Here is a 13149-nt window from a genome sequence, read left to right as displayed (position 1 = left end):
AAAGTCCCACAGACCGCAGCTTGGGATACAAATGCAAGCATTTATTTTGACATCACCGATCTGATTAGTATTTCATTTTTTCATTTAAAGTGGCAGTGAATGGCTGAGCTCTTGGAGTGGTTCCAGGGATGAGCTGCTGCCGCACCCCTCTGCCCCTGTGTCTCAGAGCTGGCTGCCTGCTGGAGCTGCCAGCTGGCTGCCAGGCAAGCCAAGGATGCTTCTCACTGGCCAAGTGTCCTGTTTCTTCTGCCAGCAAAAGGAATAGCCACTAAAAATATCCAACGGTTGCTAGCACTGAATCCACTCTGCAGCTGTCCAGGAATGGTAGGCAGACCACTGGCTGATAAAACGGAGACCATGAAAAGTCTTGGTTTAGCTTTGCAGTGTTTGGGTTTGTGAGTCTTGCCGCTTAGCAGATCCTCAGTCCACAGGTGCCCAGGCTCCTTGAGAAGACTAACATGAGGAGGAGGGGAGGAGGGAAAGGAAGTGCCTCCACGCCATGTCTGGTATCAGAAGGACAATTAAATATTCATAGAATAGGAATTCAAACCTGGCTTTCCAACATGGGTGCCTTAACCACAGCTTGGCAAGGTCACCTTCTCCTTAGCCCCATGAACATTTTATTTATACGAAGTGGAAAAACACCAAGAGGGGAAACAGGGAGGGTCTCTCCTAGAACTCCCAACTGCATTTTCTAGAGTATTTTCAAGGGAGGTGGGAAATTTGGGTTCAGATCCTTGCTAACCAGGGAAATTTGCAAACAAAGCTCTCTCTCTCCTCAAGCAGATGCCATTATCCTTGTTTTATAGGGAAAGAAACACAGAAGATAGTCTCTTCTGCAGACCTCCTGTCCCCACTGGGCAGGATATACTAGGCAGAGAATTTGGGAATGTAGATTGAGAGTCTTTCAGAGAAGAGTTTGATTTAGCTTTCCGAATGCCTTCTAGCAGAAAATGTGCTGCATATCTACACAAAGTAGTGCAGCAATTAATTTTGGACCCTGAAAGTGATGTATCTGCCTTACATTGCTTCAGTGCCAGGATGAAGTAGCTTAGTCTCCACCTCACAGTCAGCTGTAAACTGCTGGTTCCAGACCCAGCCTGTGTGTTTTATGGCTAAGGACCACTGCATCAGTTGCAGTTTAAACCTACTCAGAGATGTCTTAAAGACTGCCTTGCAGAAAGTGTGGTAGCTGGGAGCTTAAATCAGAATTGAAAAGAAATTTTAAGTTTTTTTGAGGCTCACAAACATAGGACTTGGGAGCCTATACGACATTTGGATGCCTGCTTGCCATTGCAAAATGTGAACTTACTCAAAGCAGGTCTGACTGAGATGGTTTTTAAAGTGTCAAAAACTGCTAGAAATCTCATTCTTTCCAAAATAACTGGAACATTATAACAATGTTGGGAAGGTAATAGAAAATATGTCTGCCCAGCCAGATTCAGTACAGGGTCCTCTCTTTAAGGATTACAGTCACACTACGCATACTCAGGAAGGACCTTCTGGCTAGGGCTATCAGCAGTAACCAAGGAAAGGCTTGAGTCCAAAATCAGTGTATCACTTTGGATAGCCTTAATTGTGTGTTTTGAATCCAGATGAAACTGGTATTTCTAAGAGCTCTGTTTGAGAAGATCTGATGTATATAAACAACAGTGAATGCGCATAAAAATACACCTTACTTCGCAAATACTGGAAAAGCACTGCATTTTTTTCTGGTCAGGAATGCTGTAGCTTAAGCAAAAGCTGCATTACAGCAGTCTAGGTGGGATTTTTTTTGTTTTCAGTGCACACTGTGGGTCAAGTTTCCTACTGATGCAATAGTGATGTACAGAGTTCTTGAAATCAGCTGTGCTTTGTTAAGGATCACTGGATTGTCAATGCTTTTGACTTTTCTTGCTTTTACTTGCGTATGTGGCAGCCTTTTCCAGTGACTGAGAAAATACACTGGTCTAGCCTAAAAAAATCTAAACCAGAATCTCATCATGGACATTAATCAACCTCTCTCTTGCTCTGTATTTACCTCAAACTTATTTACTTCTTGAAAGAAGAGGTATTCTCTGACAAATAGCATCTCCTGTTGCTATCCAAATGCATATAGTGTGGCACATCATTGTCATCCTTCCCACATACAGTAAACCATTCTGAATTGCTATTGTCAAGTGAACAACGTATAGCCTGATGTACATGAGTATTGGAGGCTTGCTTCATTTGGCCTTAAACATGAGCAAAGTAGTTACCTGCTTGTGATTCCAGTAGTGAAGTTTATTTGCCATTAACAAGAAAACCTTCATGTAAAAATGTTACTGAACTTCCACCACAAAAAAATTAAAATTACATAAAAGGGTCTTTTTGAAACAGCTTACTTGTCCAGTATTTCAGTATTAATATTTTACACCTTTAACAATCAGACTTAAGGGAAGTCCTAAAATTCAAAACTACTGAAAATAACTGCTATTTACTTTTTAAAAAATTTGTCACTAGTACCACATCAATTTCATTTTGGTGCCAAATGTGACAACGGTGGCAATTATTTGGAGCAATTGCTGTATAGAAGGAGTACTGGAAACAAGGAGAAGAGGTAAAAATTCAGTTTAACCATTCGAGTCCAAACTGCTTAGAATTCACAAACTGTAAACTACAAACTACATTTCAGTTGATCACAAGATGCTGACCACAAAGAAATAAGACATGAAGATTGCATTCTGGAATGACAAGTTTTACCATTAACTAACATAGTTAATACACTAATTACCATGCCATTCACCCAGTTGCTAGTATTTTCTGGTAGCTAGTATTTTCTACATCCTGTGGAGTCTAAGCAGATTAAAGCTTGTGCATAGATTCTCCTTATCAATTACACTACAAGGTTGCACTATTCGAGAACAGTATGAGCCCATGTTAAAAACTGACCTCTTTAAATCCACAAAAAGCAGCACTATATGTGAATATGGCAATTTGTTGGTATAGCAAATTAAGCTGTTGAATGTTAGTTAAAGATTATATTTGTTGACTGGTGTTGAAGGTGCGTTTGATTAAAGGTGTGCACAATTTTGGGCATGGTTTGAAACGGATGTTTTGAACTCATTTGGACAGATGTCTTGCCTTAAACTGTTAATGGTATGTTTGTGACAATGGTGCCTAAAAACAGTTGAGCTAAAAGCTGTGCCAACACAGAGGAAGAGGTATCCTGTACTCCAGAGTTGCCACCTAAAGATGCAAGAGACACACAGGATAGGGCAGAAGGGTTTAACACAGACCAGAATGAATGGTGGATGCCAGCAAGGATCTCCCACACACCTCCACTCTAGTAGCAGGGGTATGTAAGCCATAAATGTTAGAAATGTTTATAAATATTATAAAAAGAAACAAAAGTGAGACCTAGTAAGGAAGCATAATGGAGGAGGTGATGCAAAAGCAGGTATGCATGAAACTGAATTTAAAAGCCTGGGAAACTGGCATACCTTAGTCTTTTTTTATTTTGATGGCTTTCATAGGTGCTCTTACTAGCAAGTTTTTAGCTTGCTGTTGGTTTTCCCCCATGCCATACATTGTTTAGGAAAAAGAGTTAACAGAAGTACCACCTGCTGTGCTCCTTCACACTAAAACTGGAGCTTTTTCCCACACAGTTCAGAGTGATAGGGTGGCCATGCTGCAGCAAAGCTTTATCCTCTTCCAAGGAAGACCTTTCTGCTTTAGCTGCTTCTGCAGCTGATGACTGCAGCCACTGTCCTATTTTGTCAGTATTTTGGTGAATATAAAGGGAGACTCATCTGCAAGTGGTTTCTGAAATCTTCAAGATCAATGTTTAGCATACCATACGTGGAAGTTTATAAAGCAAATTGTCTGTGGAGATGTCTTTGAAGCTACAGGAGAGGTAGGGAAAATGTTACACCTTGCCTGGTAATCTTTCCTTAGTTGCACTTTTTAGAATAGTACACCAAAGAAGATAAAAACAAACTTCTGATGCTGTGTTTTATCTTAGCTAGACAGAGCATTTCCACTTTTGGGTTTCCAAAGATATTGCTCACACGAAGTTACCTTTTGGAAGCAAACAGAAAGATAAAAATGTACACCTGATCTCAGGATCAAATTTTATGTGGATTCAGTGGCTACTGCTACCAGCTCATCACTTGTAAAGATTAGTTACTGATAAAACTGCTAAATATTAATGTTCTTCCATGGCTTTACTATCACATCAAGAGTGTTGTGATCTAATTAAACCTGTATTTTCCTGAAAGGATTATTTCTTTTTTCCAGTCTATTATTTCAGCTTCAGTGATTCTTATGATTCAGTGCAGAAAAATACCCACTCCACATGAACACCAGTGGTTCTCTTAGTTTGGCCTCATACTTTGACACCAATTTGGCCTGATAAAGACATAATACAGTCATTCAAATATGGGATAAAGAGACTGAGAAGTCTGGCTTTCAGGAAACCTTTCTCAATCTACACAAGAAAACTATTTGTTGCCCCTGAGAGTGTGAGTTTCTTTATGCTCAGTGGAGAGAGCAGCTCATTGTGAATGCTTTCAGCTAGTACACCACACCAGAGGGAAGTTGAATGTGAAAGGGAGTGAATCATCATGAAAAACTCCTATTCACTGTCTTATCTCCAAATGTAAAGTAAACAAAGAATGTAAGTAAACATATGCATAATTTAATATTTTCCTGCAGGCCTATGACTGTTAATAATATGAATCATAGAATCATAGAATTGTTTAGGTTGGAAAAGTCCTTTAAGATCATCAGGTCCAACCATTAACCCAACACTGCCAAGCCCACCACTAAACCATGTCACTAAGCACTGTGTCTACAAATCTTTTAAATACCTCCATGGATAGTGACTCAACCACTTCCCTGGGCAGCCTGTTCCAATGCTTCACCATCCCTTCCATGAAGAAATTTTTCCTAATATCCCATCTAAACCTCTCCTGGTGTAACTTAAGGACATTTCCTCTTGTCCTGTCACCTGTTATTTGGGAAAAAGAGACCAACACCCACCTCACTACAACCTAATTTCAGGTAGGTAGTTGTAGGGAGCAATAATGTCCCCCCCGAGCCTCCATTTCTCCAGCATTTAATTTTTGTATGTTGCAAGTTTGGAGACATTTTCTGGAACAACACTAAAATTACAAGAACATAAATTAAGAGGAACTGTTTGAATTCTAATCCTGATTCACAATCTGCATTGTCAATATGAAGTGTTTGGATATTTGAAAGAAAGAAAATTACAATATCCTTAACAAACATGCTTTGGGAATAGCACTAAAGGTAACTCAAGTAATTCAGCCCTTGCTAATAAAACTAGATTTCATTATTTATTATTACATACAATCATGGTTGTAGAATTTATCAAATTCTTTATTAACTTTGAGCCCAGTAAGTGCAATTGGAATTATCACTGCCTGGCTCGTTTTGCTTCTTTTACAAGCCTTGTGCTTCTTTAATACTAAGTTTCTGTGGCTAAGTTTAATGAGACAGACAAAAGACCTGGATCTCTGTCCCAAACCTAATTTGCAAGTCACATCCTCTCTGGTGTTCACAGTTGAGAAGAGACTGTCAATTCTATGTAGCTATAGGATGGTGATAACTTGGAAGCTGAATATTTTGGCAGGGAAAAAATTACCATAACGAGTCCCTGAAACCCATACGTTACAACAAAAGAATTGTGTGTGTTGTCCCATTTACTCTGTAAGTGAAAGATATGTTTGCCATAAATACCATACAATGATGATTGCAAAGAAATCTGCAAGTATCACCCAAGAAGTCTGTTTCTTGCTGAGGATCGGAAGAAAAATTAGTCATGGGACTCCTGGTAGCATTCCTGAGACTATTTTGGTGTATGCATGGGTGAAAAGCATGACTAGGGAGTATGTGTAATATTGCTAGAGTTTGAGCTTTCAACAGTCTTACTGAAAGGAAGAGACATGGGAATTGGGTGTCATTCGCTAAGTCTGCTTGACACACAGGCTTTTTTCAGTCTGTGATACTCTTTCAATAATATTAGCCAGTTTGGCTTTTTGATAGAGGACCTGGCTGACTTACTTCTGAAGGACAGTAGATACTTCCTGTTGGACTTCATGGCTCACCTGGGGTGGGGACCAACTTTATAGGTGGTAGGTAAGACCCAGTGCCCCCGGTTGCTGAACAGCTGAGCCATCCCAGTGATATGGTTTTAGTTTGGCGGAAGTTTTCTGTTATTCTCACTTTAAAGCTCAACTTTAAAGATTCAGAGAACAAAGTAGGCTACACAAACATATTTTGTAGGGAATCTGGCATGCTTTCAGAAATTTCTGGAGTGCCTCTGCTTGCCTTAAGAAAAATGATGCAGTAATTTTGGAACAGAATGCATTAGATGCAGCTGCATATAAGAGGGTTTTTGTAGCTGTTTTATGATCTGAATGCATGTGACAATGATCTTTGAGATTTCATATTTTTCAGAGATGTTTAACAGATATGCTTCACTTACCAGAGTTCATAGGAGAACTAGTTGCTTGTGGGGATGGTGTGAGTGAGGAAGTGCTAGGAAGACAGGCTTATCTTCTCTGAGTAGTGATGTATTGCCGTCAGTTTGTACTGTTGGATCCTGTTGTACTGTTGGATTTTTGAGAGAAGAGGTCACTTAGCTTACTATGTGGCAGTGATGGGTTGACTTTAAGGCTTGGCACTAGGAAATGATATCACAGACAGTATTTCTAGATCACAGCCAAATATGCAGTTGAGTATGTTGAGGTTTGCAGCCATGATCAATAACAACTTTTGAAAAACCTTCGGTGGGAAGGAAGGGGACTATTTTTGTGCACATATTATCTGTGGGGATGTTAAATCTTAGAGAATGAATCTTGATAAACCCTTGAGTTTCTGCTGTTCAGGAAATGCAAGCAAAGTTCAATAAAGATTTTAGGCTATGGGTTTACAGCACAATACACTGTACAGGGTTAGAGATGCTGAACTTGCCATATAGTTGAGATTGTATGGAAAGAGACATTAGGCCATGAGTCACTAGCTTGACGATCTTTGCATGTTGCCGTGTGATGTCAACATACTGAAAAGGGCAGTCAGGCAGAGCTCCAGTATGCAAATTCCAAACAGTGAACCTGAAGACTCTTGCCCAGGTGCTGCTTAAATCCCAAAGGCCCCTCGCACTCTTACTTGAAGGCTCCCAAGCTGTGTGCCTGCTTGCATGCAGGGTATTTTCCTTGTAAGAGAGAGACCTTGGTTCCCTCTCCTCCATTCAAGGCTATTTCTGTGTTTTACATTAAACAGTCACTGGATAAAATACAGAACTGAAGGCAAAAGTACGTAACTTTCCAAGTAAAAGCTTACACTGGTATAATGGTTTGTGCAGCTGCATGACCTCAAAGTTTATATCACTCTTTCCTTCTGTAGTTAACCATAACAAATGTCAACATGATGCAAATCTACCCTGATATAAAAGTAAGGACTAGTATTTTGACTTGAAGCTGGCAGAGCAATCAAGTAGTTTTTATTTTATTAGACTGAGCTGCCCCGGGATCTAGAAAAAACATCTAACAAAAAGGCAGAAGGCACAGAAGGTAAGATTTTATTTGATATAAATAAAATACACAATGAAGCAAAGCAATGCTGATAATTAATTTACTAAGGACCACTGTGTAGGTCACTCATGATTTAATTTTCACATAATAATCACAAATTCAGTGGCATTACCTCTGTGTCTCTCATTATTATCTCATAATATCAGCTAAATCAATTTCCCATCCTTCTCTATTTTAAAATTAATCCCCAATCTATAGAAAACATGTTTATTTTGCATACACACAATTCATAGCTGTTTTAAATATATAGCATGTATATTTATAGTATAAATAATCAAGTAGATCTTAAGACTTACAAATCCTAAAAAACCTCAAGCTGTTTTACAACATTGCCTTAAACTACTGGAACCATATAGTAAAGGTCATGTTAACTAATCATGAGCTAACTAACTTACTCTAAAAAGACTACCACTGAGAGAGCAAATTACCTTAAAATGTAATGCTTAGTTCAGTGCTAGCTTGAATAACAACCTGCACAAAGCAACAGGCAGTACCGTGTCCTGGGTACATATTAATAGGTACAGATCCCATGCTAGCTGCTGGAAACGAGCAATAGCTGTCATGGCAACTCTGTATCTTCCAATTTATTATTAAATATTTATATTGCATTGGCATACAGAGACTCAGACAATAGAATAATGTCCTTTCCAAGGGAACAGAAGTCACACAAATGCTGTGTGAATATAATGCCAGTCTTAAACTGATTTTTAATTGCTGTAAGAGTAAAGATATAAACAAAGATATTAAACTAAAATGTATTTTCCACTAAAGCAGTATTATTGTGCTGCAGGTATTGTAAGAAGATAAGAGAGCAAAGCTTCAAAATCAGGTTTAGTTTGTACAAAGTTTCTGCATATTTATTCCAGCAAGAGTTAGAATCACTTGGTTGTATCAAAATTAAGTCCTGATATAGTATGGCACAGCTCTGGAAAACTGAGATTTACAACTCTGAATATCTGCTTACATATGGGGTGAATTTGTTCTGTTGCCCTTATGTTATCTTAGCAAATAACACCTGTTGCATCCTGAGAACTTACCATTGTACTGTTAGTTCAGCATGGGATCACCCACATCCACCATAGCACAGAAATATTCACAAAATAAACAGTTGTCACAGTAACTCAAAACTAAAGTGTTTGCTGGTGCTTTATTGCCATAATATATTTTTTTTTCATCTGTTCTCTTTCCATAAACAATGACACATTGATAATCTCTTGATTTCCTCTTTCCCTTTATCTTTAATGCACATAGGATTTTTTTATAAAATAAGCACCACAGATGTATGTGTGACAACTCTTTCATTAATGGATGTGAACTGAGTAAAGGACTACAAAAAAAAAATGTCAAAGTTTGTTGCCAGAGACAGAGTTTAAAACTGAGTTTTACAAAGTCCCCCATAGCTTTTAATGGATATCCTTCTCTGAGTTCACATCTCTCTGATTAGCACTTCCATGTTTCTTTATCACAAAAAGGGTGTGTCTCCCGTACAACTGGGCAGCACTTTCAATTCAGAAGTGAGTTTTGGAGGCCTGGTCTGTTGTCCCCTATGGAAAGAAGAAAAAGTCACTGCAAAAGGTATAAAGAGCTTTCCTGATGTGTTTCCTCTCATAGCTTTCTCTTGGTTTTATTGGGATGGGAACTTGAAGGAACGTAAAGAATGGATCTGACATTTTGCAAGCAGCACAGGAACAGAGTGGGTGACAGGAGTTACTAACTGGGAAGACACTCTGAGGGATGGAAGAAGATATTAGCAAGGTTAGCCATATTTTCTGCTTTAATTAGACAAACGAGTGCTTAGAGAGTGTGGATTTTAGACTTGGACTGAGGAAGGATACTCCATATACCTTGTCTCTAGAGGACTAACTGACCATCCAACAGAAGAAGATAAGAATGAACAGGATAATTTTTTGGAGTTACTTGGATTATTATGTTCACATTCTTCAGTCAGTAAAATTCCTATTGCGATTCATGAACTGAAGTCTATTTTTTCACAGAGCCCAGGGAATTGAATGCTTCAAAATAGTATGTCTGATGTTTTGTCGGGTGGTAAACAGTTTTCTTTCTAAATACTCTAGCTATACATCTGTCACATCCCCACACTGGCTCCACACATCAGAGCAAAGCAATGCTGTGAAAGGGGGGTGGGTATGGGTCTGCCCTCTGCTAACCCCTCCCTGCTGTTGGACAGTAAATATATACACAGGGCGTGATGTATATGAAGCCCATATGGTTCCTCTTCTCTGAACTCCAACAGGCCATTCTCTCTCCTGGAACCCTCTGAGCAGACGTTGTTGTCAGCAGTGAGTTGGTACAAACGCTGAAGTTAACGGGTATTCATGCACAACCTTGGCACCCCACGCTGCTTCCTGCCCCTCTATTTTTCCACTGCTTAGTGGAAAATCTGTGTCTCCTTCATGAGATACATTCTTCAAAATGTGAAAGAATTAGTGAGACTGACAGCTCTTTTATACTTATGTTCATGAATTTTCCTTATTGAGCCGTGTGACATTATGTTTACATTTTTTATCATTCTCTTATCCACTCCTTTCTCAGCTGTCCGCATCTCTCAGTGGGAGTCAGATGGGCTGCCTTGTTCCCCTCCACAGCACAGGGTACGGTCTGCATCGCAAGGCCAGGTGAGTGTTTTTGCCTACCCACACCTCTGCTGTGGCATGCAGCTAGCACATTGTCTGTGCCAATTGTCAACATCATCTTCCTATTGAACACTCAGTGCTAGAAATGAGTGTGTGGTGTAGAGCAGGTATTTGTAGATGGTTCTGCATTTCATAACTGTTATCTGTGGTGTGTAGCTGTGAGAAAACTGAATTTGGCTATTCAGGCAGAGTCTTTTCCAGTATTAAATTTTAGCTAGGAAACTGCTTTACCTTGTGTTTACACTCAGGGTCCAACATCTGATACAAAAATGCTGGATTTTTAGTTCAGTGCACAGCCACACTGACAAAATTTTTATTACACTTCGTTACAGAAACCAGTTCCTACAGATCTGACTGCAGGACAAGTGTCACAGACTGTAAACGCTAAGGAAAAGGGAGACACCTTGTCTCAGTTTTGTCATGTACTTATATAAATAAATATCAGTAATGCTGTGGAGGGAGCTGGGACTCCTAAATAACCTGAGAAGTCAATGAAAGGCCAAGAAGGAACCTTCTTGGTAAGCATTTCCTTTTTTCTAATAGGAATGAAAAAGTAAAAGCGGACAGCAATTTTGTGGAATTTCATTCATAAATATTTATTCTTAAAGGTTTAACCAAAAAGAGAGTGGAGCTTCAAAACACTTTTTCAGTGGACAAACATCACTCAATCCTTTGCCTATTCTTGTAGACGTGATTCTTCGTTTGCATGTGAGATCTCTGTTGGCTATAATTCAGGGAGAAAATTATGAGATTATTTCTTTGTTTCATGCCATACTGGAACTACTCTTCTTGCTTAGCACATAATTTTCAGGTTTGATCAACCGCAGAAGGTATAGACCTGAGTTTTAGCAAGAGGCCTCTGAATATCAAACTGGCATGCTAAGCAGCTGTGCCAGAAAACTGCAGATAAGCATTTTGACAAGAAAACAATTAAATTACTCCTGTAATGGGCAAAGCTGATGTGAATAAAACTTAGTTAATGGTTGACAATATAAATTCTTAACCCTCATAGCTTTTTCTTTCAGAAATACTGCTGGGAAAGTAAAAGGTATTGGGAGAGAGGGATTAAAATAAGGTGTACTGTTACAGCCTAAATGGGTTCCTCACTGGAGATGAGTGACCTGTTTCTATTTCACTTAACTGCTTTACTGTAAAAATGAAGGCAGTATTTACAGATGCATTTACCATAGCTCTTTAAAATTTTAAGACTGCCCTTGCAGTCCTTGTTATGCATTCCCAGGATTAACATGGGGATGTTCTTGGCATTTCATAGCCAGACCTTTTGACTGCTATAATTGTGTAAGAATACAGAAAAATTGTAATAACATAGCAGATTGGCATGTTTTCCCTAAGTGTTGCTTCCATCATTCTTCAGTTTTAATTCCACTGAAAGATTAAGTGTGAAACTGACGGCTCAGAGGATATTCCTAGCAGTCAATCATGTAGTGGCCTTCGGCTTTTCAGTTACTTTAGGGTGTGGAGCTTTCTGCTGATAGTTTACTGGTTTGACTTTCACTGAATACAGAGAAATAGCACATTTGTGGGTCCACGGCCACCAATTAATCCCAATATCCTGGTTGTTACACCACTACTATTTGCGGTGACCATGAATCCCTGATTTATGAAGCACTATAATATCTCATTTCAAAGCCATTGATCCATTTCACAAATCCTTTTTACTGCACGTCTCTTCAGAGCTCTTTTTCTTCAGACCATAAGGCAACCAAACCCTTTGCCTTTTCCCTGTTGTGATGCTGTGCCAGCATGTTAGCACTTTGTTATTCAAATTCTGTCTGCCTCTATGAACCATTCCCAGAATGGTTTCAAGGAAAGGGCAGTTGTGACCAGGGTCTGAAGATCAGTAGCTCAGGGAACACGGGCTAAAGAAGTGTAGATGGTATTGTGCAGAAATCCTGCGTTCCCTTGCCACAGTTTTGCCCATCAAGCACCAATCACATTTCTAAGACTGGTTTTGTTTTGTCTCTGTGAGATCAGCATCAAAGGTGGCCCTAGACTTTGAAACTTTGAAACACTGGAGTTTCAGTTCTCCCTTTAGATTCCCCACTTTATCTTTTCATTAAAAAGTCCTCAGTGATGCTGTACATTCCCAAGCCATTTTAGATAGCAAAGGTTTTATAAAAAGCATTCAAACTAAAGGAGTTCAGTGGGAAGCAAGAATACACTTGCTGAATATTTATGTAATTAATGTAAAATCAGGACAGCCAAATCTGCTGACAAGCTGATTTAACTTCCAGTAGAGGATATAATCTCTACCAACAGGGTATACCTGCAGCAAAATTTTTTATATGAAGCAAAATAACCATAGCTCATACGTGCTCAGAAATTTAGTACTTATTCAGACAGGCCTTGGTGTACTGAACTTGCATCCTCTGGCACCAATGTTAATATTTAAAAGTGAATTAAATGCATGTTACTAGTTGAAAATGAAGAGATTATTAGTGAAAACGATGTGGAAAAGCACAGGCCTTTTCAGACCCAAAACTACTTGCTTTGGATTGTAGACAAGAAAAGGCTAAATTAGCGAAAGAAAAATTGGGCTAAACGTGAGACCAGTTTGGTGGGTGGTTTTTTGTGGGTTTTTTATTTATTTACTTTTTTAATATATCATTAAACATTCGTAGATAGAAAGTTGCCAAAAGAACACTCAGTGGAGTTTTCCATTGCCACTGCAGTCTATAGCTCATTTGCAATTTTTGTTGTTAAGAGCAATGCAGGAGGTCAAGTTTATTTGTCACTTAACACTGCTTTTCTTTTTTAGCTTCAGGCATGATTCATCCAATCACAACACCAAAAAAATTGCTCTGGGTCAGTCTGTATGATCTTAAATAATTCAGCTAAACTCTTACTAACCTACTATATAAAAGCATTTAAGACTTGCATATGAAGTTTCTATAGCA

General features: G+C 39.0%; 1 long non-coding RNA gene across 1 annotated transcript; it reads left to right on the top strand.

The window, feature by feature from the left end:
• Positions 1 to 7469: 7469 nt before the first annotated feature.
• On the top strand, positions 7470 to 10851 carry LOC129734656 (uncharacterized). The gene is made up of 4 exons (XR_008730144.1): positions 7470 to 7556; positions 9050 to 9152; positions 10131 to 10213; positions 10564 to 10851. It is a non-coding gene; the product is annotated as an uncharacterized LOC129734656 (long non-coding RNA).
• Positions 10852 to 13149: the final 2298 nt, after the last annotated feature.

Source organism: Falco cherrug, chromosome Z (genome assembly GCF_023634085.1).
Source record: "Falco cherrug isolate bFalChe1 chromosome Z, bFalChe1.pri, whole genome shotgun sequence".
NCBI lineage: Eukaryota > Metazoa > Chordata > Aves > Falconiformes > Falconidae > Falco > Falco cherrug.
This window is presented reverse-complemented; position numbering and strand designations above follow the sequence as displayed.